This window comes from Balaenoptera musculus, chromosome 7, assembly GCF_009873245.2.
Source record: "Balaenoptera musculus isolate JJ_BM4_2016_0621 chromosome 7, mBalMus1.pri.v3, whole genome shotgun sequence".
NCBI lineage: Eukaryota > Metazoa > Chordata > Mammalia > Artiodactyla > Balaenopteridae > Balaenoptera > Balaenoptera musculus.
In genome coordinates this window covers 78,806,738-78,828,944 of record NC_045791.1, presented here as the reverse complement: position 1 = coordinate 78,828,944, position 22,207 = coordinate 78,806,738, and the positions used below count along the sequence as shown (strand labels likewise).

At 41.7% G+C, this 22,207-nt stretch overlaps 1 protein-coding gene across 20 annotated transcripts in view; it reads right to left on the bottom strand.

Annotated features, from left to right (window-relative positions):
* Window positions 1–14,280, bottom strand: part of CFLAR (CASP8 and FADD like apoptosis regulator) — a 62,662-nt gene extending 48,382 nt beyond the window's left edge. For 8 of the 20 annotated variants that reach the window (XM_036857581.1, XM_036857579.1, XM_036857582.1 and 5 more), the window contains exon 1: window positions 13,321–13,568. The gene's annotated coding sequence lies outside the window, so the exon portion shown is untranslated. The other 12 variants (XM_036857590.1, XM_036857589.1, XM_036857584.1 and 9 more) reach the window with 11 other exon arrangements.
* Between the last annotated feature and the right edge of the window lie 7,927 nt (window positions 14,281–22,207).

The window sequence follows — 22,207 nt, the reverse complement described above, 5'->3', positions numbered from 1 at the left end:
TCCCAAAACCCAGGCCCCTTACACAGCATCATCATGAATGCTCATAGGACCTGCCACCATGGCTGAACTTAGGCCTTGTCAAGTTTTGATCACCTCTTTGGACCTTGAGCCCCTTGGAAGAGTCAGAAGTCTGCACTCACAACACACTGCTGGACAGCAATTATCACTAGAATTCCTGATGGTATCAGTGGAAGGAAGGAGGTTGAGCAGATCTGCAGAAAGATCCGGGAATTGGGTGGGAACAGTGGGGAATTCATGCCATGGGTGTATTCTTAACTTCTTGCATTGGAATTCAACCTATTTTCCTTCAAAATTTAAGTTGCAAATGGGGGTCACTGTCTACTCTAAAGTTTCATAGCTATATTTATGTTAAATAAGCTCTTATGTTCTAGGAGAGTACCCTATCTGTTTCTATCAGACAGCATTCAGTTTAAAAGCTAATCTTAGCAAAAGATAACTGGAAAACAACCTAACTGTAAGTTGCTAACTGTTGCTACATATTTGTGTACAAGCATATTTATGTATTTATCTAGCAGGATTTACTCAAAGGAACACTGAATCTATTTTATTTATTTATATACAATCTCAGTTCACAAAAGATGAGGCATCTTACAATAAAAACATGTAAGTAGAAAAAAATTTATATGAGAACAAGGGGGAAAAAAATTAGGTTAGAAAGTCAAAATGAGGTGGAGGGATAAAGAATACAATGCAAATATGCAGGCCAGAAAGACCTAAACAGATTTTAGTAGACCTTGAATTTGTCCCGAGCTTCCTGCCAGTCAAAGCAGAAAGGGATATAGGGGATGTTAAACAGCTCTTGCTGTCAAAAATAAGAAAAATTGGGCTTCCCTGGTGGTGCAGTGGTTAAGAATCCGCCTGCCAATACAGGGGACACGGGTTCAATCCCTGGTCCGGGAAGATCCCACATGCTGCAGAGCAACTGAGCCCATGCGCCACAACAACTGAGACTGCACTCTAGAGCCTGTGAGCCACAACTACTGAGCCCGTGTGCCACAACTACTGAAGCCCATGCACCTAGAGCCCATGCTCCCAACAAGAGAAATCACCGCAATGAGAAGCCCGTGCACCCCAACAAAGAGTAGCCCCCGCTTGCCGCAGCTAGAGAAAGCCCACGCGCAGCAACAAAGACCCAATGCAGCCAAAAAAATAAACTAAAAAAAAAAAAATTTCAGGACTTCCCTGGTGGCGCAGTGGTTAAGAATCCGCCCGCCAATGCCGGGGACATGGGTTCGAACCCTGGTCTGGGAAGATTCCACATGCCGTGGAACAACTAGGCCCGTGCGCCACAACTACTAAGCCTGTGCTCTAGAGCCCGCAAAGGGGAGCCCCGTGCCACAATTACTGAAGACTACACGCCTAGAGCCTGTGCTCCACAACAAGAGAAGCCACCACAATGAGAAGCCCGCACACCACAACAAAAAGTAGCCCCCCTCGATGCAACTAGAGAAAAGCCCACACGCAGCAACGAAGACCCAATGCAGCCAAAAATAAATAAATTTATTAAAAAAAAGAAAAAAAGAAATTTCAAGAAGATAAGGGCAATTTCTGAAATGTGACAGGCCAAATCAATGGTTCTTAATCAGGGGCAATTTTGCCCCTCAGGGGACATTTGACAATTTTTGGTTAAATTTGAGATATTTTTGGTCATCATAACCAGGTGGTGCTACTGGCATCTAGAGAACAGAAGCTAGGTATGCTGCTGAACATTACACAATGCATATTCCCCTCAACAAAGAATTATCCAACCCTAAATGGCAATAGTGCAAAAATTGAGAAACCCTGCGCTAGACAATCTGAAAAAGAAAAATGGCTATAATACACACTGAAATGCTAAATAAAACATAAAAAACATTTGCTCAAATATATAGTTGAGCATTTAAGAAAGTAAGTAAGGAGGGCAAAAAGAAAAAACAGCTCAAAACCACAGTGTTGGTTCTCTAAGATTTGCCATATACAATAGCATTAAAACAGAAAACATGTAGGAATGATTCTAACAAAGATATGCAAGACATTAACAGGAAAAAAAACTATAAAATATTATTGGAAAGACATTAATAAAGATCTAGATAAATGGAGAGCTTTACCTTGCTCATGAATAGGGAGATTCAATATGATAAAGACATGAGTTCTCTAAAAACAATGCTCTATGGATTAAAAGCAAGGGACTTATGAGGCAGCAATTTATAAATAGTTCAATAGTAATTATGAGAAAAAGAGAAAAGTCCACTGCAAATATTATACTTAATGGTGACATGTTAGAAGCATTCCTTTAAAACTGAGGCTCAAGACAAGTATATGTATGATCATCCCTTCTATTCAACATTGTACTAGAGGACAGAGCTTAGCACTAAAATAAGATAAAAAGGTTAGTTAGAGTATAAGCATCGGAACCAAAGAAACAACTATCATTCTTCACATGCAATAAGATTTTCTACTTGGATAGGAAATCCAAGTACACTAACAGACAAAATGTTAGAATTCATAAGAGGTTAAGGTTTTGAGATATATGATTAATAAATAAAAGTCAATTACATCTCTGTACATTAGCAAAAAACAGGAAGAAAATGTGTATTTCAAAGAAAAAAAGATACTATTTACAACAGCAACAAAACCTGTAAGGTATACAGAATAAACCTAACAAAAGATACACGAGACATTAAAGAATAAATTATAAAACTTTACTGAAGACTTCAGTTAAGACAGATAATTGAAGAAATGTACAATAATCATGTACAGAAGACTCAGTATCATCAAGATATCAATTCTCAAATGAATTTATAAATTTAAGCCCAATCAAAAATCCAAATCCAAAAACTTTTGCCAAGGACTGTGGCAAGCTAATTTTAAACTGATATGAAGGAGAAAGGCCAAGAATAACCAGTATAAGCTTTAAGAACAACCAGTTGGAGGAAGTTGCCTTAGCAGATATCAAGATTTAATACAAATGTATAGTAATATGACAAGGAATAGATAATAAAACAACCAATACACAGATGAGAGACCAGAAATTAATCCACACACAGATGTCTAGGGTGGTCCTGTAAATCAACAGGGAAAGGACACTAATGTCCAGAAATAGTGCTGAGACAACTGGTTATCCATACATATAGAGAGGATAAACTGGGATCATTTCCTCACACCATTTACAAGTCAGTTCCACATGTACTAATGTCCTGGACATAAAATTTCTAGAAGAGATTCTCCAAGAATATTATTATAACCTACAATTACAAAAATGATTTTGTAAGACATAAAAAGCATACATCCTTTTAAAAATGAAAAAAAGATAAAGAGCAGACTCAGAAGACAAATGAATCATACTTAATTAACAAAGAAATAGTATCTACAATGTAGAAAGCATTTCTGCAGATCAATAAGCGTAAGACAAGCAACTCAAGGGAAGAATAGGCAATAGGTAGTTCCCAGAAAAAAAGAAAACTCCAAACAGCCATAAACCGTATGAAAAGATATTCAAACCAAAACAGTATTCAGAGAAATGCAAATTTAAACTACAGTGAGATATTATTTCACATTGGCCAAATGCTAGTATCTGTTACCAAATGTCAGAGAAAATACAGTGAAATATGAAACCTTTTACATTGCTGGAGGAATTATAAACTGATATAGCCACTTTGAAGAACAATTCGGCAATACCTGGTAAAGATGAAAGCACTCATTACTCCATGACATGAAAATTTCATTCCTAAGTGAATATCCTTTTAAAACTCTTAGACAGATATACCAAGACATGTACATAATGTTCCAAGCAGCAGTGAATGGTATAGCAAAATAATGGAAACCACTTAAAAGTCTACCAAGAAGAGACTGAATAAAATATCACAGTCCTTTGATGAAATACTATACAGCCCTGAAAATGAAAAACCATGAATGAATCTCACAAACAAACAAAAAACAAAACAACAAAACAAATATTTTTGCTAAGGCAAAAAGTTGCTAAAGCATGCATACCATATAATTAATTTACATTAAGGTCCTAAATGTTAATAATAACACCATATATTGTTTAGGGATGTGTGTGTGTGTGTGTGTGTGTGTGTGTACTGAAAATATTAAAAGGGATTAACAGAATGTGACTAGATAAAAATACAGAGGGGAAATGACTGAATTTGTAACATTTTACTTCATAAACTTGGCAACAGGTATATAGATAGTAAAATAAATATACCTCTGACCACATTTTCTGACCACAGTACAATAAAATTAGAAAACGATAATTAGCCAAAAGGAAACCCTGTAAGTTTTTGAACTGAAAAAGGCATTTCTCTCTCTCTCTTCTGCACTCAGCATTTACAGTCCAGTTAACAAGTACTACATAAAAAAAACAACCGGAGTATGCCATATAGAAACTATCTCACAGCATTCAAAATGCTTTTAGAGTTTTTTGATGTATATATAGACGACCCTTAGAACAAGAAAGCCTAGAGGCATCCCAAAGTTATCGTCAAAAAGAACAAGTCAGATTTTATTTAACATGGTTCAAAAGATAGGGTAGAAGGAGTGGGGAGGGGGATGGCAGGTAGAATAAGTTCTTTAGATTCTGGTGAAAGCATAGTGCCCACCACTTACCAGCCCCATTCTGCCTGAACTTCCTAGTTCAGCACCACACACCTCTGAAGTCAACGGCTTCACCTCACTCAGGGACAAAGGAGCTGTCCAAGCCCAATTCTTTCTCTTTCCTGCTTTCAAACACCCAGTCCTCCAGATCGACCACTATTTCTGTTAGTGTCCTTTCACTCCCACTGTCTTCCCTAAGTGGGGGTAACTGGCAGTTATGTGTGTTTAGAATGTTTAAGGAATTCCCCTGTTCTTGTACCCCCTCACTGGCAAATTGTAATTTAATGACTGTCTCTCCTTTTCCACACCCACGCAGAATTTCCACAATGGTACAAACTGTCCCCCACCTTCAGAGCCAGAGCAGTTCCAGTTTCATTTCTCTAGTAGTTGCCAGTGATCACTGAAAACACCAAACAAAGCAGATGTAAGTCACCAGGGTTCATTTCCACTGAATAATGGAAAGGGTGTCAGGTGCTAGAAGCAGAAACCACTTGTTATTTTGAGTAGAAATACATTGAAGTAGGTGCTTACAAAACTGCTGTAAGGGCTGGAGAAATGGGCCCTTGAGTGAGCGTCTGAGAAAGACTCCCAGGGCTCCCAGAAAGACCTTGTCTCAGCCAAGGCAGCAAGGAAGCAGGAGGCCATCACCGGTAGCACAGAGCTCAAGAACACCTCGGGCAGTGACCCCGAGATCAGAGGGCCAACTGCCACCCCATCTGCCTCCACTCCTCCAAAGCTGGTGACTGGACTTCATAATGCTGCTGCCCAAATCCCCACGTCACCACCACCACGCTTGCCAGCAGAGAAATAAACAAAAGCAGCCAGCTATTGGCCTCTACCCCACTTGTTTACAAATCTTGCCCAAATGCACCTTAATTCACATCCTGGTTGTAAAGGAGTCTGGGAAAGGCAGTTTGTAGTTTTCTACCCTCTAGATGGAGGTGGGAGTGAGTCCTGGGCACCAACTGACCTTAGCCACCAGAGAAGGATATTCCATGAGAATATTTTTATCTTCTTTGTGGTTAGATCCTCTGCACAGACCCCAGTGCCTGACTCCTAGTAAGCACTCAATGAGTATCTGAATGAACGAATAAATGGAGTTTTGTTAAGTCGCTACCAGGTAACGGCCTCACTTCCTTTGCTCCCCAGATGGGACCTAGAGCATGTGCTATAAACCCTCTTCTGGCCAGCACCTCAATTCTTTTTTGCCCTTTTGCCGCCTGACTGCCAGCTCTGCAACACCTTGGTGTGCCAGAACTTTCCAGTTTGAGCACTGAAAGTCCCATGTTCCAGCAAACTCCTCAGTCCCGGGCAAACTGGGATGATCACCTCAACATCCCATCCTCAGATGGTGAGCCTCCACCACTCACACATCTAGAGGAGAAGTCGTGCTGAACGGAGGGAAAAGATCGCCCCACACGTTTGTAGCCTTCAACCTCAGCTGGTCCCTTCCTGCTGCTCGCCATGCTATTCCAGGACTGCGGTCAGCTCCTTTCAACACCCTCTCACAGCTTTCTTCCATCCTAACACCACGCACTGGGGCCACTTTTCGTCGATGAGCTTGCCACTAATCAAGAGTGAGCTCCGGCAGTCCGCTACCTTCCCCTGCTGTCCCTCGTCCTCCAGCGCCATCCACTTCCCCTGTGCCCTCCTGTCTCCATAAGCCCCTGCGCTTACCCTTCCGTCAACCTCTCTCCACCTTCAGGGACTCCTCCCCTCAGCTTGTAAACATGTTCAGTCTCTTCCATCTTAAAAATAAAGAAAACAAAAAACCCCTTCAGCCTGAGAACCCCTAGACCAACCAGCCTTTCACTCTCTTTCATGTGAAGCTAGGATTTCAGAAAGGCAGACTGTAATGTGTACTTCAGCTCCTTCAGCTTCTCCGTTCGCTCCTCAATATGGCTCCACCTGCATCCTCCCTGCCCCACATCCTCTACACAGTGACACTCAGTGCCATATTGGAACATGAGGCAAAGGAAGAATCAGTAATGCGGATACTGTCTTTATTTAAAATTTTGATATTTTGTTCATCATGGGTCTTTCGCATTCATGTCAATTTTTTCAAAATCTTGCATTAAAATATTATTTATCTTGATTTTCGCACCCCCTTAAATATTGTGCCTGAGGTGAGTGCCTCACTCTCCTCACCCTAGTGTCCTCACCTGACAGTGTTCTTCTAGAGGCCTTGGTGACCTCCTAGTGGCTACATCCAAGGTCACATGGAAGTCTTCTTTTACCCAAGCATTCCGACCTGTTCCTTGAAACTCTTCTCCCTTAGCTGATCTCACACCACTATATTCTACACAGTCCCCCTCTAACCTTCCCTGACTCCTCAGCACCCTTTCTGCACCTGCTTCTTCTTAAATAAATTTATTTATTTATTTATTTTTGGCTGCGTTTGGTCTTTGTTGCTGTGCGCGGGCTTTCTCTAGTTGCGGCGAGCGGGGGCTACTCTTTGTTGCAGTGTGCGGGCTTCTCATTGCTGTGGCTTCTCTTGTTGCAAAGCACAGGCTGTAGGCGCGCAGGCTTCAGTAGTTGTGGCACACGGGCTCAGTAGTTGTGGCTCGCGGGCTCTAGAGCGCAGGCTCAGTAGTTGTGGCTCACAGGCTTAGTTGCTCCGTGGCATGTGGGATCTTCCCGGACCAGGGCTCAAACCCATGTCCCCTGTATTGGCAGGTAGATTCTTAACCACTGCGCCACCAGGGAAGCCCCTGCACCTGCTTCTTAAATGAGGGTGTGCCCTAGCATCCGTCTCTCACCCTGGCCTTTCTGTTCCCTCTGCCTATGGCCTCACCCTCTCCAAACAGATCTTATCAGAATGAACTTCCTGAAGTTCTTGCTTGAACCAAATCACTTTCCTAAATTCAGACCTTTCAGTGATTCCTCATCTCCCATTGCAGGTTCCGATTTTCTTTGTATTCAAGGCCCCTCCTGGTCTAGCATCTGCATTCATCTCTCATTAACACACACCTTGCACTTTCGGATTCAAACAAACCTCAACAAGGAGTTCTTTCCTGCGCCTCTGCACATTTGCCTGGATTACTCGCTTCCACTTACCTACCTGGCAAAACCCTACTCGGTTTGCAGGGCCAGCTGAAGTGTCTCCTAAGTGTAAAGCTTTCCTGGGAAGAACTCATCTAGACTTGGTTAGTAGCTCCTTTGTTCCACCACCATATTGTGTACCTAGCTCCGTGGCACCCAGCATAGCTCCAATAGGTGACAGTAAAATGTGGTTAAATCAGGCTTTTCAGCCTTTCTCACAGAATGTCAACTTTGCCTCCAACCATCTGGTATTGAAAGCACATAACGTTCCCAGTAGATAGCTGCCAGCATGACTGGTTCCCATCATACTTAAACCTATCCAAGGACAGACATACTTAATATTCCATTCTTTGTACTGCTCTGGTCGTGGCATACCTGAAAGCAAGGTCATGTTCACTGAGCCACAGCCTGCAAGCAAATGTAATTTCCCAGCAACATTACAAAACTGAGCCGCAGTGGGGAGAAGCCTGCCTTGCCAGCTGCAGGAAGCAGCATGCAAACCTGGAACGTTCAGGTGTCCGGAAAGCCCCACTGAGATATGAAGTTGAAGGCCCTGAGGGAGTCACCCAGAAGTTTCTAAAAAGATAAAGGAGAAGGGGTTACATGATCCTGGGCAAAAAGAATGTGACCACCTCATCGGAGTTCAGTGCATCCCTGAACATAACAGGACCCACCTTCCTCCTCGTCCATCTGCGTACGGAACCTGTGGGTGTGGGCTCTGTGTGTAGCAATTCGAGCAGCTAATATAATGAACCCATCTTTACTACATCTGTAGGCATTTTAACCCTAAGATAGTGCACAAAGTGCCTCTTTGTGCCCTTTTCCCCCAATATTTAAAATGAGGTATTTAGTAATAGATCATCACGTGGGTTCTGATTTCTGCAACGCTGCAGAAACAGTCTAGAAAACCATGGACTGAGGCTGAAGCATAAACACATTCCAATTTGAGATTATTTAATGTGTAGTTTTAAATTTAATATTTTTCTGTTTTTTAAATTTAATATTTAATAATTTTAATGCACACTTTTAGCTACTGATACATAATGTATCAACAGCTAAAAGTGTGCATTAAAAAATTATTTGGCTTCCCAAGCACTGCATTTCAATTATAGCAAATTGCCCACAAACTATAGATGATCCCAATTATAAAATGGCATAAAATTAGAAGGTATATTTTATAAAGTTCTTTGATGAGGCTCAGCTCCATGACTCTCAGGGAAACTCCCACAAATTTCAACATAACATTACCTCAAATAACTTCCCTGGTTCGTAACAGCTGCATACGGGCTGCAGAAAATGAAGGAAGAACCCCAGAAGGGGAAAAGATCAAGATTGAAAGGAGATCATTAATCATCTAGTTGGATACAGAAGCATGAGCAGAGTCACTAGAGAAATCCATTTCATGCAGTGGTCCACTCCTCCTGAATCAAAGTTGTTTTCACTAGGGCAAACTTCTCATACAGAGCCCAAGTACCTCAGAGTACCACCCCTCCTCTGCCCAACCCGTAATCTAATTCAAGACATTTATCTCAGTGTTCCCTGGACAGTGCTTTTCTGTCCCAACATCTTTGCTCAAGCACTTGCCTCCAGTTGGAAAGCCCCTTCCCTCTTTTCAGTCTCTGCCTATTGAAATTCTATCCCATCTTTCAAGGCATCTCTTCCTAAAGTTGTCTTGATTCCTAAATCAGGTCATCTCCTCCTGCTTCATAGCACTGTTTTTACTTTCTTCTTGAGTACTATCATATATGATAAGCTCTCACTCATCTGCATTAGGCTGTGGTGGGTGCTGACCACAATCACCAAGCTCACCCTCCTAGGCCTTGAACAGACTGGTCATCATTACAGAGCTCCAGCAGGCCTGTACTAATGCCTACTCATCCTTTCATAATCTACAATGAATATGGAGCTGGTGGTGGAGTAAGAACCATACTTGGAAACTGGTTTTTAGATCCAGGAGACAGAGCTCATGAAAGGAAGTTTTTGCAATTCTATGGGGGTAACAATGGTGTTGTTTAAGAGCTGGGTGACGCACCATGCGTCACCATGCTCCTGGGAGCAGACAGGACCTCGTCGTGAACAGACAGAATACAATGTCTCCAGCCAAGCTCACCAGACATCCCCTGGCCTTTTAGCAAAAGGGACATCTCCCCAGTACATTTGGCTAAAAATTTATCCCTTGCACTTATCACAAGTTCTAAAACTCTAAGATTTATGGGTGAGAGTTTTCATTTTGCCAAACCTCCAGACCAGTCCTCTGTGTGTAGTATGGACTCAAAAGTGCCTAAAATTTAAACTAGTTTTTCCTCAAGTAGGACAGTCCTCTGACATCCCCATGATTACTGATAGCATCATACAAAATAAGAAAAATAAAAGAGAGCAAACTACATATTTAAAAAAAAATACTTAGACTGTATTTAAGTGCATAAATGTCTGGAAAAGACAATAAACTGCAACTTTTGGTTATCTTAGGGAATGGACCCCTGCAGACTTTCTCTATTTACTTTGCATGTATTTTAACCCAGATAATTATAATACAACTTGACTGAAAATTTTTTGAGAAAAAATATTACAACACAGAGTGTTAAATGCAATCCTATGGTAAGTGCAAAGATAGTCCCTGAGTATAGGAAAGTACAGAGGAAGGGAATCCTTACTTCCTCTATGGATGGTTGTGAAGTCTTTCTCGAGGAGGTGGCAGTAACCGAATATAAAGGAGAAATAGGTCATTTCAATCATAGTGTTTCTTACATAACTGATTTACTCTGTAACCTGTTATCACTTCCCCAACCTGGCCCAACCGGCCTCCTCCCATTCTAGACTGTTGATTCTAGACCCTTTTCTAGGCTGCCTTGAATCCAAGTTAACTTTGCAGGTAATTTTGCTGGGTCTCCCCAACCACTCCATGATTTTTTTCTCTGTGGGGAAAAGAAAACAAGTTCAGATCCATCTCTATGTTCCCAGCACCCAGAACTCTGCCTGGTCTTGAAGAGTACAATATATATTTATACTGAATTATACTGAATTAAAGGAAAGGAGGCATTTCAGTCCATAAACACGAGTTTAATTAGCCTTTGGGGTCCTGTAAGGAAGAAATAACCAAAAAGAATTCATTCCTGAGATTGTAAAAAGCGAAAGACACTCCTGGCGACTTGGAGTGCTGTGGGTGAGTCCCAAGGAGGCTCAAGGAAGGGCTGAAAGCGGGAGACTCAAGTTTTTTTTGCCGGGATCAGGGGACAGTGGCCCGACGCCCCCAGAGCTGAGGGCGACGCCAGCAGGGGGCGCAGGTCGGGAGAAAGGGTTCTCCGTCTATTCACCCCCCGGGCAGCCGCCTGCTCTTCCCGATGACTTCAGCCGGGAACCTCGCCCACCCTTGCCGGACACGACAGACCTGACGCTCCGGAAAACCAGAGTTGGAAATATTTCCAGTAAGTCCCCTACATACGAACCTTCAAGTTGCAAACTTTCAAAAGTGCGAACGTGCGTTGGCGTGTCCAATCACGTAAGTTAGTTCAGGTGTCTGGTATACATGCGTGCACTTCGATAAGTGGTTATACTTTTGTATACTTTATGGTACAGTGCTGTATAGAGTACAGTAGTACAGTATCTTTATTTCAAGCCCAGGAAGTTCACTCGATGCAAGCCCCTGTGCCAGCTGTTGTACTGTACTACTGAACTTTTCGAGGTACTGTACTGTAAGATTAAAAATGTTTTATTTTTTGTGTTTGTTTTGTATGTATTATTTATGTGAAAAGTATTATAAACCTATTACAGTACAGTACTATATAGCCAATTGTGTTAGTTGGGTACCTAGGCTAACGCTGGACTTACCAACGTGCTCCGGTTTGTATGTAGGGGACTTAGTTGTACTCCAGACAGGACCAGGAACTGGAGGAGAGCATCGCAGGCGCCAAGAGGTGGCTTCCAAGTCAGGCATAAAGCCTCTGTGCGCTTCCTCCCAGCAGCCCGCCCGGAACGCACAGCCCAAACGAAACTTCCTGCTCCAGAACCCTCCGCCCCTACACCTTAAAAACTCCACAGGAACACACGGGTGTCCCTCTAGAAAGTAAACTCTCCCTTGTGTGGGCAAAGAGCCCACCTGGCATTGCGGGGAATTACTTGCGTCAGGTCAAGAACCAGTGGGCGTGGCCGCTGAGCTCCACCACCCCACTGAGAGCCGGGCTGGGACCCGCCTGCCCCCAGGGATCAAACCTGCTTCCGCTTCAGCTGTCAATCGGCCCTCGGCCACCGCTCAAAAAAAACTGCCGCCGACTACCCTCCCGACACTCCAGTCGCGCAAGATTCCCAGCGGGCAGGGGGCGAGGGGCACCCAGGCCCTGCGGGCCTGCAGGTGGATTCACCTTCGAGAGCGGGTGCCAGATAGTAATACTGTTAAATGAAGTGTAAATGTCAGTTACAAACAAATGTAAAACAAGAAGTCGTTAGGAAAAGCCATTTTAATCAGGACGTCCAACTCAGAAGCTGTAAGTAAAATATTAATATTAAAAATGCAACTTCTGTATGGCAGACACATTCAAAAGTCCCTTCCAAACCCGAGCCTCTCTCTCTCTTTTTTTTTTTTTTTTTTTAAATTTTGGAGTTGGCCCAAATTTTTAGCCTCTCCCCATGAAACTTTTTAAAGATTATTTAGGGGAACCACCGGAGGGAAATTACCAAAAATTCAGTTTCTCTTATCTGAAATCTCTCATCTGAAGCAGGTCAAGCCTGCCAGAGACCGGTCTGGTGTTAGTTTTTAGATTCCCTATTGGCACTACCTCTCGTTTCGTAAATAAATTTCAAATGTCAACAAATGAAAATATTCGAGAGCTTTAGCGTCCTTGAACTTACTTCCTGTTACTTGAACCAAAAATTTGTTCTGAATTTCAATGGTCTTTGTTCTATTGCATTCCACTGTTAATATTTAAAAAGAATATGCCCTGACCAGACATTCCCCAGACCCTTAAGAGAAAAAGGGGGGCGGGGAGGAGGACAAGTTTATTTCAAGGTTTTACAAAAAAATCTTTTATCAGTCAGTCATTCCGAACCTTCCCAAGGCAAGCTATTCCTCCAGTTTGCCAAAATACGCATCTCACTGGTATGAGAAATAGCAACCCTGACCTACTTCACCAGAGAGAGTAAGTATTCTCGTCTCTCCTGTTGCTTCCGCCAAGACACACACTACTGCACAAAAAGTCCTAGTTCTCATCAACTTTGCCAAAGGAAGACTGCCAGATCTTTTGAGCAGGTCACCCCCAGAATTGAGCAACCCTCAGGATGTTCTTAGGCAGGTCCCCGGTGTCCTTAGGCAGGACACCGGGGACCTGCCACAAAGCTCACGGCCCGTTTTCTGGTGCTTCAGTTTGGGGCGAGAGTCACTGGGTCTGGGCGATCCGCCGCTCCGACCGCACCAGAATCCCGGAAGCCTCAAGCGCCCCTCCAGAGAATCGGGGGCGGGGGCGCTCCGGCCCGCCTAGTGCCCGCGGGGCAAATCGGAGATAAGAGATCGGCGGGACTGAGTCACCTGCCAGAAGGACCACCCCTCCCCTGGCCCCTGCCAGGCACCCCCGGCCCAGGCCGAGTGCGAGGAAGCGCGAGTCCGGGAACGCGAGAAGATGCGGGGCCTGGCGTCCGGCGGGGAGCTGGGGAGGGTGGGGAGCTGCGGGGTTCCGCGCGGGCACGTACCGTCCTGCCCGCGGCTAGGCTGTCCTTTGGCTGCGACCCGCCAAGACTTCACTCCTCTGATACCTGAAAATCGCAGGCAAGATGGAGGCAAAGAAACCGAAAGCCTGAAAGCGGATGTGGCTTTCCTGCCCCGTCCCGCATGCGCTCGCCTTGCTCACCCTGGACTTCTCTCGCATCGTACAAAAGCTTTAACCCTCTAAAAGGTTGATGGTCTGACATTCACTGTGTTAGACCCAGAGAACCCCCCCCCCCCCACTCACCAGCCCTTTGAGTTGAAACACTGCCGTGCTGTTCAACAACCCGCCTGCCTGCTGTTTCCTGTTTACACCCGCTCTGACTGGGCTTGCTGTGAACTCTGGGTGGTTGCCTAAGTACGCTGACTACTTGTCACTATGGACAGAACAAACTGTGAACACAAGCTCTTGTGTCCAAGAGCACAGTGAGGCCAAACAAACGGAAACCTTAAGAGTTTGGAGCAGAGAAAGGTTTTTTGCAAGGCCATGCAAGAAGAGGAGGTGGCCCGTGCCCTAAAAAGCCTGGAGCTCCCCAAAGGGTTTCGGCACTTTTAAAAGCCAAGTAGGGGGTGGAGGTGTCGCAGGATAAGTGATCAGCTCGTACACAATTCTCTGATTGGCTGATGGTGAGGTGGGGGGTGGTGTCACAGGGGTGAACATGATCAGTCCTTAGGCTTCAGGAGGCCTGGGGCTCTGTGCTCATGGTCGTCCAATAGTTAACATCTTACGTTTGTTGAAGAGGGGGGGGTTTTACATCTGCAAAACAACTCAGGAAATGTGCGTCAAATACTATTATCGAGGTACTTCAGAGAGGAGCTAAAGCAGAGGAAATGGGGAGGGAGGCCTGCTCCACGGGGAGGGAGGCCTGTTCCACGGGAAGGCCCCCATGGGGTCCTGCTCCTTAACAGCACTTCTAGTGTTTGTTACTAATGTCTTGGAAAGATAATAAAGAGCATATGTAAAAGCGCTTTATGCTTTATTCCTCGTAACTACTTTCTTGTGATTTTTTTAAAGTTTCTAAACTTTTCTTAAATATATTTAAACTTACAGGAAAGTTGCAAAAATAATACCAAGAAAAATTCACCATCTCATGACAGCATGAGGAGCTCTGCTGACCCACTCCCTAATGAAACTGATGAAAATTGTTTTAAGACAAGCAAAAACAACCATTTAAAACCTTGGAAATATTCCTAAAAGAGCAAATAAATATCTATTCAAGAAAATCTAGGAAAAATTGGTAAGAAAGGCGAGAATCTGTGGTATTTTAACCAAGCCCTCTTCCTCTCTTTGCCCTCCCAACTGCAAGGCAGAGTCCCCACTCTGTCTTTAAACCGGGAGCACTGGGCCTCCTCTTCCCAGGCTCCCAGTGGGAGGGGCAGATGTCAACAATTCTCACCCTGCCTGCCCCTGGCTACCTGATACTGAGCCTAAATCCTGTATAAATGTGGTTGAGAGATGGAGGATTCTTTCTTCCATCCAGCCCCACTCATGCAACAGAGGCTCTACCTTGGGCTGGAGCGCTGAGAATACTGGGGTCCTAATCACCCTTACCTCAGCTGCTGTAGTAGTGGTTCAAGCCAGAAGAAAAAAGCCAAGAGAACCTCGGGCTGCTACTGCATCCTCACCTAGAATTCAGCCTCTAGAACAGGGATGTGAATCTGAGAGAGGCTTGCCATTGTTCCACCTCCTGCTCCAAAGCCCAGACTTAGTGATTGTGCCCCCCGATGTTTTATGGATGGGTCCATAAAACAGATAGCTCTTAATCTCTTCCCATAGAAACGGACTTCATTTGCAACAGAATGTGGAGAAATACAAGCCAAGGGGTGCTCTCAAAAACCTGGAGGTTGTGGTGATAGGCAATTGGGAGGAGATTCAAGATATGAGCTAAATTGTAAACTGGCTAGTTTGCAGGAAAGAATCAAAGATAAAGACAGCTGAGAGAAGCCCTCCTGAGGTAAGACACATATTAAACACTGACCTCATAAACTTTTGTTTCAAAGGGGCCAGATTTTGATTGGATTTATTTGTAGAACAATATATGTACAAGCAAATAACAATAAGGAGGTTGGGGAGGGTGGGGAGGGTGGAGAGGGTGGGGAGTGGGGAGGAAACAAGTACCCAGAGTTGCTACAATACATTATCTAAAATGTCCAGTTTCCAACAAAAAATTATGAGGCATGCAAGCAAACAGGAAAGTATGACCCATACATTGGAAAAATAGCAGGCAACAGAAACTGCTTTAAGAGCAACAGGATGTTGGATTTATCAGAAAAAAAAAATTCGAAGTATTATAGCTATTATAAACATGTTCACAGAACTAAAGAAAAACGTGGTTAGAGTATGATGACAACGTCATACCAAATAGAAAATATCAATAGATATTCACCCCTAGAACAGGGATGTGACTCAGAAATCATAAAAATGAACTAAATAGAAACTCTGGAGTTGAAAAGTACAATAACTGAAATAACTTCATTAGGGGCTTAACAGGAGTCTTGAACTGGCAGAAGAAAGAATAAGCTGTCTTGAAGGTAGATGGATAGGGATTATGCAAGCCAAAGAACAGAGAAAAATGTAAAAAGCCTCAGAGAAATGTGGGACATCAGTAAGCACACGAACATGTGCATAATAGGAGCGCTAGAAGGAGAGGAAAGTGAAGAAGGAGCAGAAAAAAATCCAAAGAAATAATGGCTAAAAACTTTCCAAATTTATTGAAAAACTATAACTTACATATCCAGGAAGTTCAACAAATTCCAAATATTCCAAATAGGATTCCAAGAGATCTACAGACAAAATAGACCAAAAATGCTGAAAGTCAAAGACAAGGAAGAAATCTTGAAAGCAGCAAAAGAAAAATAACTCATTACTTACAAATAAATTCCAGTAAGATTAATAACTGACTTCTCAGGAAAAACAAGAGAAACCAGAAGGCAATGAGATAACATATTCAAAGTGCTCCATCCAAGAAACAATCTTATGAAAATAAGTTGGTGAAATAAGGTGAAATTTTCCCAAATAAACAAAAACTGAGTGAATTTGTGCTAGCAGACCTGCCTTACAAGAAATACTAAAGGAAGTTCCTCAGGTTGAAAGCAAATAACTCCAGACAGTAATTCAAATTCATACCAAAAAAAAAAAAAACAAACCATCAGAAAAGGCAGTTATAGACTGGGATTGACACATATACATTATTGGTACTATATATAAAATAGACAACTGATGGGAACATACTGTATAGCACAGGGAACTGTACCTAAAGCACTATGGTAACTTAAATGGGAGCGAAGTCCAAAAGGGAGGGGATATCTGTGTGTGTATGGCTGATTCATTTTGTTGTGCAGTGGAGGCTAACACAACATTGTAAAGCAACCATACTCCAATAAAGATTAATAAAAAAAAAAGAAAAGGCAATTATATAATTATGAGACAGTATAAATGAACATTTTTCCTACTCTTAACTGATTTTAGAAGCAATTGTATAAAATAATATAATGGATTGTTGTGCCTATAACATATAGAAATTAATATATGTGTACTGGTAAAAGGAGAACAAACTAAACCTAAAGCAGCCAGAAGGAAGAAAATAATAAAGATTAAAGTGGCAGGGGCTTCCCTGGTGGCGCAGTAGTTAAGAATCCGCCTGCCAATGCAGGGGACATGGGTTCGAGCCCTGGTCCGGGAAGATCAGCCTGTGCACCACAACTTGAGCCTGCACTCTAGAGCCCGCGAGCCACAAATACTGAGCCCCCGCACCTGGAGCCCGTGCTCTGCAACAAGAGAAGCCACCAGGATGAGAAGCCGGCACACCGCACGAAGAGTAGCCCCCACTCACTGCTACTAGAGAAAGCCCGCTCACAGCAACCGAAGACCCAATGCAGCCAAAAATAAATAAATTTTTTAAAAAGGATTAAAGTGGAAATTAATAAAATATAGAATAGAAAAACAATAGAGAAAATCAATTAAACCAAAAGCTGGTTTTTTGAAAAGGTGAACAAAATTGCAAACCTTTTGCTACATTGACCAAGAGAAAAAGAAGACTCAAAATTACTAGAATAAGAAATGAAAGAGAAAGAATGAATGAATTGGGAGATTGGGACTGACATATATACACTAATATGTATAAAATAGATAACTAATAAGAACTTACTGTATAAAAAAATAAATAAATAAAATATAATTCAAAAAACAAAAAATAAATTATATTTTTCAAAAAAGAAGAAAAAGAAAGCGGGTACATTACTACTGACCCTACAGAAATAAAAAGGACTATAAAGGAACACTATGAATAATTGTACTACAACAAATTAGATAACCTAGATGGACAAATCCCTAGAAAGACACAAACTATCAAAACTGACTCAAGAAGAAATAGACAATTTGAGTAGACCTATACAAAGTGAAGAAATTTATAAATCTACCCACAAAGAAAAGCCCAGGCCCAGACAGCTTCATTTGTAAATTCTACCAAACTTTTAAGGAAGAATATTCTTCACAAACTATCAAAAAACAGAAGAGGGGTGTGTTAGTTTGCTTGGGTTGCCATAACAAAATACCACAGACTAGGGGACTTAAACAACAGAAATTTATTTCTCACCGTTCTGGAGGCTAGAAGTTTGAAGTCAAGACATCAGTAAGTTTGGTTTCTTCTGAGGCCTCTACCCTGGACTTTAGATAGCAGTCTTCTTGCTGTGTCCTCACATGGTCTTTCCTCTGTATGCACACATCCTTAGTGTCCTTCTATGTGTTCTCTTCTTATAAGGACACCAGTCATATTGGATTAGGGCCGACCCTAATAGCCTCATTTTAACTTTGCCTCTTTAAAGACCTTATCTATGACTACAGTAACATTGTGAGGTACTAGGAGTTAGGAGTTTAACATATGAACTGGGGGTAGGGGTAGAGGGGTAGGACACAATTCAGCCCATAACAAGAAAGGAACACTCCCCAACTCATGAGGCCATTATTACTATGATACCAAAACCAGACAAAGACCTCGCAGGCAAAGGAAAGTACAGACCAATATCTTGTGCATGTGGATGCAAAAGCCCTCAACAAAATACTAGCAAACTGAATCCAGCAACATGTAAAAATAATTATCCACCATAACCAAGTGGGATTTATCCCAGGACTGCAAGATTGGTTTAATGTCTGAAAATCAATTAATGTAATACATTATATCAATAGAATAAAAAATAGAATTCACATGACCATTGCAATAGACACAGAAAAAGCATCTGGCAAATTCCAGCATGGTTTCATGATAAAAACACTCAACAAACTAGAGATAGAAGGGGACTCCACAACTTTAGAAAGGGCATCTAAACTTAGGAATAATTTTAACATAAGAAGTATAAAGTAGTGTGGTACCGGCACAAGGATAGATATATAGATCAATGAAACAGAAGTAAGAGCCCAGAAATAAACCCATATATGTATGGTCAACTGATTTTAGACAAGAGTACTGAGATTATCCAATGGGGATAATAGTCTTTTCAACAAATGGTGCTGGGACAAATGGATTTCCACATGCCAAAGGATAAAGTTGGACCACTACTTCATACCATATATAAAAATCAATTTGAGATGAATCAAAGACCTAAATGTAAGAGCTAAAACTATAACATTCTTAGAAGAAAATATAGTAGTAAAACTTAATGACATTGGATTTGGCAAAGGATTCTTAGATATGACCCCCCAAAGCCTCAGCAACAAGGGAAAAAATAGATAAATTTGACTTCCTCAAAATCAAAACCTTTTGTGCTTCAAATGACACAATCAAGAAAATGAAAATACAACCTACAGAATGGGAGAAAATATTTGCAAACTCTGTATCAATGAGGGACTTATATTCAGAATATATAAAGAACTCTTACAACTCAAGAATAAAGAGAGAAATAAGAGAATTTTTATTTTTATTTTTTTTATTTTTTTTATTTTTTCAATTGGTGATTTTTTTTTAATATTTGTTTATTTATTTATTTATGGCTGTGTTGGGTCTTCGTTTCTGTGCGAGGGCTTTCTCTAGTTGTGTCAAGCGGGGGCCACTCCTCATCGCGGTGTGCGGGCCGCTCACTATCGCGGCCTCTCTTGTTGCGGAGCACAGGCTCCAGACGCGCAGGCTCAGTAATTGTGGCTCACGGGCCCAGTTGCTCCGCGGGATGTGGGATCTTCCCAGACCAGGGCTCGAACCCGTGTCCCCTGCACTGGCAGGCAGATTCTCAACCACTGCGCCACCAAGGAAGCCCAAGAATTTTTAAATGGGCAAAGGATCTGAATAGATATTTCTCCAAGGAAAATATACAAATAGCCAATAAGCACATGAAAAGATGTTCAACATCATTAGTCATCAAGGAAATGCAAGTCAAACCCACAATGAGATACCATTTAATACTCACTAGGATGGCTAGAATCAAAAAGTCAGATAATAACAAGTGTTGGTAAGGATGTGGAGAAATTGGAACCCTCATATACTGCTAGTGGGGATGTGAAATGGAGCAATCACTTTGGAAAACAGCCAGGCAGTTCCACAAATGATTAAACATTACTATATGTTACTATATGTATCAGCAATTCTACTTCTAGGTATAAACTCAAAAGAAATAAACATATGTCCATGCAAATACTTATACACAAATGCTTATAGTAGTATTATAGCCAAGAACAACCCAAATGTCCATGAACTAATGAATATTTAAACAAAACGTGTTATATTCATACAATGGAATATTATTCAGTCATGAAAAATAATAAAGTACTGATACATGGCATAATATGGATGAACCTTGAAAAATCCTGCTAATTGTGTGTGTGTGTGTGTGTGTGTGTGTGTGTGTGTGTGTATAGTTTATATAAACTCTTACAATTAAAAAGAGAAATGCTTATTATGGAGGCTGTGGAAAAGATATATAAATAGACAATTCCCAGAAGAGGAAGTATAAATGGCTAAAATACATTTGAGATAACCACCCCTGCCTCCCCTCTATCCCCCCATAGATACCCCCACAGCTTGTTTGGGCTCTAATACTGCACACCAGACAGCCACTCTGCTTGGATGACTATTCTTCTCTGCCCCACATAGTGGGGCTTTAAGGCTGGATTATCAGGAAGGAAGAGGGGAAGGAAAGAAGGAACAGAATTTATTTTTTTAACCATGAATGAATGCTGAATTTAATAAAGTGCTTTTCCTGCATCTAGTTAGCCCTTCTCCAGAGGCAACCTTTCACTTCTTTTAGATGATTATTTTATTTGTGTTTCTAAATAACATGCTTACATTGTTACTTCTCGATTTTTTTAGGTTTGGGTATTTCCTATTGACTTCGTATTATACAAGATGAGAGTATAGCTCTCTTTTTCCATAAACTCCACTCGATGTTCCCTCCAACCTTTCTAATATCACCATGTTCCTAAGATAGTTATATTCTGATTTTGATTAGATCAATTTTAGTACTTACGCTATTATAATCATACAAATGATAGTCACAGCAAAGTCATGTGAGAACCTATGATTACTTTTCCTTCCCTGCATTACTTTTAGTTTTCCCTGGAGTTAATAATTGTCTTGTTTTTTTTGGTTTTCTAAGTAATTCAAACCTAGACTCTTTGTCACTTATCCAAAGCTTGCTTCAATTTATTGACACATAAGGTATATAATTAATGTCAGGTTCCTGGAGAAGTGACTTCCAAAGCTGTTGGACATGCTCCAGTCTGTGCTGGTTTTCCTCTACAAAGAGTACCCAGCTGTCATCCTGGGATCTCCCTTAACCATCAGCCTGGAAATTCCTTTTATCTCCTTTTTATGCGTGTCTTCTGTATCATGGACTCCATGTCTTTCTCTTTCTTGGTTTGTTCCCTCATTATGCTTCAGCAGCATCCCACCGTAGTTTCCTGAAAATGGGTGAGAATTTACAGTCTGTAAATGTCTTTATTATCTTCATTCTGGGCATAGACATTCTAGATTGGGAATAAGTTTTTTTCAGAATGAGAAAAGCATTTCTCCCATTGTCTTCTATCAGTTTTGCTATTGAATCATCCAAAGACATTTTCATTCCTATTTTTATATGTGAACTTTTCCCCCACTCCCCTCTCTGGAAGTGTGATCCTTAATTTGTGTGTCAATTTCACTGGGCTAAGGGAAGCCCAGATAGCTGGCAAAACATTATTTCTGGGTGTGTCTGTGAGAATGTTTCTGAAAGAGATAAGCATTTGAATTGGTAGATTCAGGAAAGAAGAGTGGTGGGCACCATCCAATCTTTTGAGGACCTGAATAGAAAAAAAAGGTAGAGGAAGCATGAATTCTATCTCTTCCTTAGCTGGGATGTCCATCTTCTCCTGCCCTCAAACATTGGTGTTCCCAGTTCTTGGACTTTCAGACTTGGACTGGGACTTACACCACCGGCTTTCCTGGGCCTCTAGCTTGCAGATCGTGGGATGAAGATTCCATAACCAATGAGCCAATCCCTCATAATAAACCTCTTTCTTTAAATTTCTTTATACCCTATTGGTTCTATTTCTCTGGAGAACCCTGACTAATATAAGAAGTGTGTAGCATCTTCTCACTGTTCTTAGTATTCTGAAATTTCACAGTATATGCTGTACATCCACAATTTGCTTTCACTGTGCTGGGCACTCAGAGTCTTCAATCTGGAAATACATCCTTCAGTTCTAGAAGACTTTAAGCATTTAGCTGGTGATTTGTCCTACCCATTTTTCTCTGTTTCTTTTCCCGTTCCCTCTTCCTTCTCTGTTTCTTTTCTCTTTCTTTCTTTCTTTCTTTCTTTCTTTCTTTCTTTCTTTCTTTCTTTCTTTCTTTCTTTCTTTCCTTCTTTCCTTCTTTCCTTCTTTCTTTCTTTCTTTCTTTCTTTGTCCCTCCTTAA